Raw genomic sequence first — 6,000 nt, 5'->3', positions numbered from 1 at the left:
CGAGGCGACTTTATACCCGATCTATGGCGACATTGTATCCGAAGGCGACATTGTATCCAAAGCGACCTTCTATCCGAAAGAAAATAGTATCCGAGGCTACATTGTGTCTGAGGCAACATTATATATGAAGGCAACATAGTATCCGAAGTGACATTGTAGCCGAAGGAAACATAGTAACCGAAGCTACATTGTATCAGAGGCGACTTTATATCCGAGGCAACATTGTATCCGATGCGACATTGTATGCGACGACGACAGAGTATCCGAAGCAAACTAGTATTCGAAAGCAAAATAGTATACGAGGCTACATCGTATCCGAGGCGACATTATATCCGAAAGCAATATAGTATCCGAAGCGACATTGGAGCCGAATGGCTACATTGTATCCGAGGCAACTTTATATCTGAGGCGACATTGTATCCGAAGCGACCTTGTATCCGAAAGCAAAATAGTTAGGAGACTACATTGTATCCGAGGCAACATTATATCCAAAGGCAGTATACTATCCGATGCAACATTGTATCCAAGGCGACAATGTATTCGAAGCGAATTTGTATCCGAAAGCAAAATAGTATCTAAGGTTACATTGTATCCGAGGCGACAATATAACCGTAGGCAAAGTAGTACCCGAAGCGACATGGTAGCCAAAGGGCAATATTGTATCCGACGTGACTTTATATTCGAGGCAAAATTTTATCCAAGTCGATATTGTATCCGAAGGCGACATAGTATCCGAAGGCAACATAGTATCCGAGGCAACATTGTATCCGAGTCGACATTGTAGCCGAAGGCAACATAGTATCCGAAGCGACATTGTATCCAAAGGCAACATAGTATCCGAGGCTACGTTTTATACGAGGCAACTTTATATCCGAAGCAACATTGTATCGGAGGTGACATTGTATCTGAACGCGAAATAATATCTGAAGCGACCTTGTATCCGAAGGCGAAATAGTATCTGAAGCGACAGTGTATCGAAATGAAATAGTATCCGATTACTACATAGTATCCGATGCGACATTGTAGCCAAAGGCAACGTAGTACCCGAGGCAACTTTATATCTGAGGATAGATTGTATCCAAAGCGACATAGTATCCGAAGCAAACTTGTATCCGAAAGAAATAATATCCGAGGCTACATTGTGTCAGAGGCGACATTATATCTGATGGTAACATAGTATCCGATGTGACATTGTAGCCGAAGGCAACATCGTATCCGAGGCAACAGTGTATCCGAGGTGACATTATATTCAAAGGCACCATAGTATCTGAAGCAACATTGTAGCCAAAGGTAACATACTATCCAAAGCTAGATTGTATTCGAGGCGACTTTATATGCGAGGCAACATTGTATCCGAGGCGACATAGTATTAAAAACGACTCTGTATCCAAAAGAAAATAGTATTCCTATATTGTATTAGAGGCGACATTATATTCGAATGCAACATAGTTTCTGAAGGGACATTGTAGCCGAAGGCAACATAATATCCGAGGCTACATTGTATCCAAGACGACTTTAAATCCGAGTTAACAATGTAACTGAGACAACATTGTATCCGAAGGCGACATAGTATCCGTAGCGACCTTGGCTACGAAAGCAAAATATTATCCGAGGCTATATTGTATCCGAGACGACATTATATCCGAAGCCAACATAGTATCCGAAGCGACATTATAGCAGAAGTCAACATAGTATCCGAGGCTACATTGTATCGAAGGCGACTTTATATTCGAGGCAACATTGTATCCGAGGCGACATTATATCTGAAGGCAATATACTATCCGAAGCGACATTGTAGCAGAAGGCAACATAATACCCGAGACTACATTGTATTCGAGGCGACTTTATATCCGAGGCAACATTGTATCCGAAGGCGACAAAGTAACCGAAGCGACCTTGTATCCAAAAGAAAATAGTATCCGACGCTAAATTGTAATCGAGGCGACATTATATCCGAAGGTAACATAGTATCCGATCTGACATTATAGCCGCCAACATTGTATCCGAGGCGACATAGTATCCGAACAGACATAGTATTGAAAAGCAAAATAGTATCCGAGGCTACATTGTATCCGAGCGGACATTATATCCGAAGCCAACATAGTATCAGAAGTGACATTGTAGCCGAAGGCAACATAGTATTCAAGGCTACATTGTATCCAAAGCGACTTTATAACCGAAGCAACATTATATCCGAAGGCGACATTGCATCCAAAGCAACCTTCTATCTGAAAGAAAATAGTATACGAGGCTACATTGTATCTGAGGCGACATTATATCTGAAGGCAACATCGTATCCGAAGCGACATTATAGCCAAAGGAAACATAGTAACCGACGCTACATTATATTAGAGGCGACTTTATATCCGAGGCAACATTGTATCCGATGCGACAGCGAAAGTATCCGAAGCGAACTAGTATCCGAGGCTACATCATTTTCGAGGCGACATTATATCCGAAGCCAACTTAGTATTCGAAACGACATTGTAGCCGAAGGGCTACATTGTATCTGAGGCGACTATATCTGAAGCGACATAGTATCCGAAGTGACCTTTATATCCGAGGATAGATTGTATCCGAAGCGACATTGTATCCGTAGGCGACATAGTATCCGAAGCAACCTTGTATCTGAAAGAAATAGTATCCGAGGCTACATCGTGTCCGAGGCGACATTATATCCGATGGCAACATAGTATCCGATGCGACATTGTAGCCGAAGGCAAAATCATATCCGAGGCAACAGTGTATCCGAGGAGACATTATATTCGAAGGCAGCATAGTTTCCGAAGCAACATTGTAGCCAAAGGCAAAATAGTATCCAAGGCTAGATTGTATTCGATGCGACTTTATATCCGAGGCGATATAGTATCCAAAGCGACTTTGTATCGGAAAGAAAATAGTATTCCTATATTGTATCAGAGGCGACATTATATTCGAAGGCAACATAATATCCGAGTTTACATTGTATCTGAGGCGACTTTATAAGAGAGGCAACATTGTATCCAAGGCGACATTGTATCCGAAGCAACCATTTATACGAAATAAAATAGTATCCGAGGCTACATGGTATTAGAGGCTACATTATATCCGATGGGACATTGTAGCCGAAGGAAACATAGTATCCACAGCTATATTGTATCAGGCGCAACATTGTAGTCGAGGCGATATTGTATCCGTAGATGACATAGTATCCGAAGCGATTTTGCATCCGAAAGAAATATTATCCGAGGTGACATTATATCCGACGGCTATATAGTATCCGATGCGACATTGTAGTCGAAGGCAACATTGTATCTGAGGCTACATTGTATAGGACACAACAATGTATCCGAGGAAAAATAGTATTTTAGGATATATTTTATCTGTAGCGACATTATATTCAAAGCACATTTTAGCCGAAGGCAACATAGTTTCCGAGGCAACATTGTATCCAAGGCGACTTTATTTCAGAGGCAACATTGTATCCAAGGCAACTTTAAATCCGAGGCAACAATGTATCTGAGACAACATTGTATCCGAAGGCGACATAGTATCCGTATCGACATTGGCTCCGAAAGCAAAATAGTATCCGAGGCTACATTGTATCCGAGACGACATTATATCCGAAGCCAACATAGTATCAGGACCGACATTATAGCCGAAGTCAACATAGTATCCGAGGGTACATTATATCCAAGGCGACTTTATATTGGAGGCAACATTGTATGTGAGGCGACATTATATCTGAAGGTAATATAGGATCCGAAGCGACATTGTAGCCGTAGGCAACATAATACCCGAGACTACATTGTATTCATGGCGACTTTATATCCAAGGTTACATTATATTCGACGCGACATTTTATCCGAAGGCGACATAGTAACCGAAGCGACCTTGTATCCGAAAGAAAATAGTATCTGAGGCTAGATTGTATCCGAGGCGACAATATATCCGAAGGTAACATAGTATCCGATCCGACATTACAGCTGAAGTGAAACATTGTATCCGAGGCGACTTTATATCCGAGGTGATATTGTATCCGAAGGCGACTTAGTATCCGAACCGACCTAATATTGAAAAGTAAAATAGTATCCGAGGGGACATTATATCCGAAGGCAACATAGTATCCGAAGTGACATTGTAGCCGAAGGCAACATAGTATTCAAGGCTACATTGTATCCGAGGTAACTTTATAACCGAAGCAACATTATATCCGAAGGCGACATTGCATCCAAAGCAACCTTCTATCCGAAAGAAAATAGTATACGATGCTACATTGTATCTGAGGCAACATTATATCTCAAGGCAACATAGTGTCCGAAGCGACATTATAGCCAAAGGAAACATAGTAACCGAGGCTACATTATATCAGAGGCGACTTTATATCCGAGGCAACATTGTATCCGATGCGACATTGTATGCGACCGCAACATATTCGAGGCGAACTAGTATCCGAGGCTACAACGTTTTCGAGGCGACATTATATCCAAAGCCAACTTAGTATCCGAAACGACATTGTAGCTGAAGGGCTACATTGTATCCGAGACGACTATATCTGAAGCGACATTTTATCTAAGGCGACATTGTACCTGAAGGTAACATAGTATCCGAAGTGACTTTATATCAAAAAGCCAAATAGTTGCGAGACTACACTGTATAAGAGGAAACATTATATCCGAAGGCAACATAGTATCCGAAGCTACATTGTACCCGGAGGCAACATACTACCTGAGGCTACATTATATCCGAGGCGAGTTTATATCCGAGGCAACATTTTATCTCAAGCGACATTGTATCAAATGGCGACATTGTATCCGAAGCAAATTTATATGCGAAAGCAAAATAGTATCTGAGGCTACATTGTATCCGTGACGACATTATATCCGATGGCAACGGACTATCTGAAACGACAATGACGCCAAAGGGAAACCTTGTACTGAGGTGACTTTATATTCGAGGCAACATTTTATCCAAGGCGACATTGTATCCAAAGCGACCTGCTATCCGAAGGCATCATTGTATCCGAGGAAACATTATATCGAAAGGCGACATAGTATCTGACGTGACATTGTAGCCGAAGGCAACATAATACCAAAGATTACATTGTATTCGAGGCAGATTTATATTCGAGGCAACATTGTATCCGACGCGACATTGTATACGAGGCGACATAGTAACCAAAGTGACCTAGTATCCGAAAGAAAATAGTATCCGAGGCTAGATTGTATACGAGGCGACATTATATACGAAGGTAACAGAGTATCCGATCTGACATTATAGCCGAAGGACAACATTGTATCCGAGTTGACTTTATATCCGAGGCGATATTGTATCTGAATGCGACATAGTAGCCGAACCGACCTTGTATCGGAAAGCAAAAAACTATCCGAGGCTATATTGTACCGAGGGTACATTATATCCGAAGGCAACGTTGTATCCGAAGCGACATAGTACCAAAGGCTACATTGTATCCGAGGCGACTTTATAACAGAGGCAACATTATATCTAAGGCGACATTGTATCCGAAGGCGACACTGTATCCAAAGCGACCTTCTATTCGAAAGAAAATAGTATCCGAGGCTACATTGTGTCTGAGGCGACATTATATACGAAGGCATCATAGTATCCGAAGTGACATTGTAGCTGAAGGAAACATAGTAACCGAACCTACATTGTATCAGAGATGACTTTATATCCGAGGCAACATTGTATCCGATGCGACATTGTATGTGACGACGACAGAGTATCCGAAGCGAACTAGTATCCGAAAGCAAAATAGTATGCGAGGCTACATCGTATCCGTGGCGACAATATATCCGACGGCAATATAGTATCCGAAGCGACATTGGAGCTGAAGGGCTACATTTTATCCGAGGCGACTTTATATCTGAGGCGACATTGTATCCGACGTCTACAAAGTATCCGAAGCGACCTTTTATCCGAAAGCAAAATGGTTACGAGACTACATTGTATCCGAGGCAATATTATATCCGAAGGCAGTATACTATCCGAAGCTACATT

The sequence above is a fragment of the Tasmannia lanceolata genome, unplaced genomic scaffold, assembly GCF_043159265.1.
Source record: "Tasmannia lanceolata isolate RefF3 unplaced genomic scaffold, GAP_Taslan_0.1 ptg000020l, whole genome shotgun sequence".
Taxonomy (NCBI): Eukaryota; Viridiplantae; Streptophyta; class Magnoliopsida; order Canellales; family Winteraceae; genus Tasmannia; species Tasmannia lanceolata.
This window is presented reverse-complemented; position numbering follows the sequence as displayed.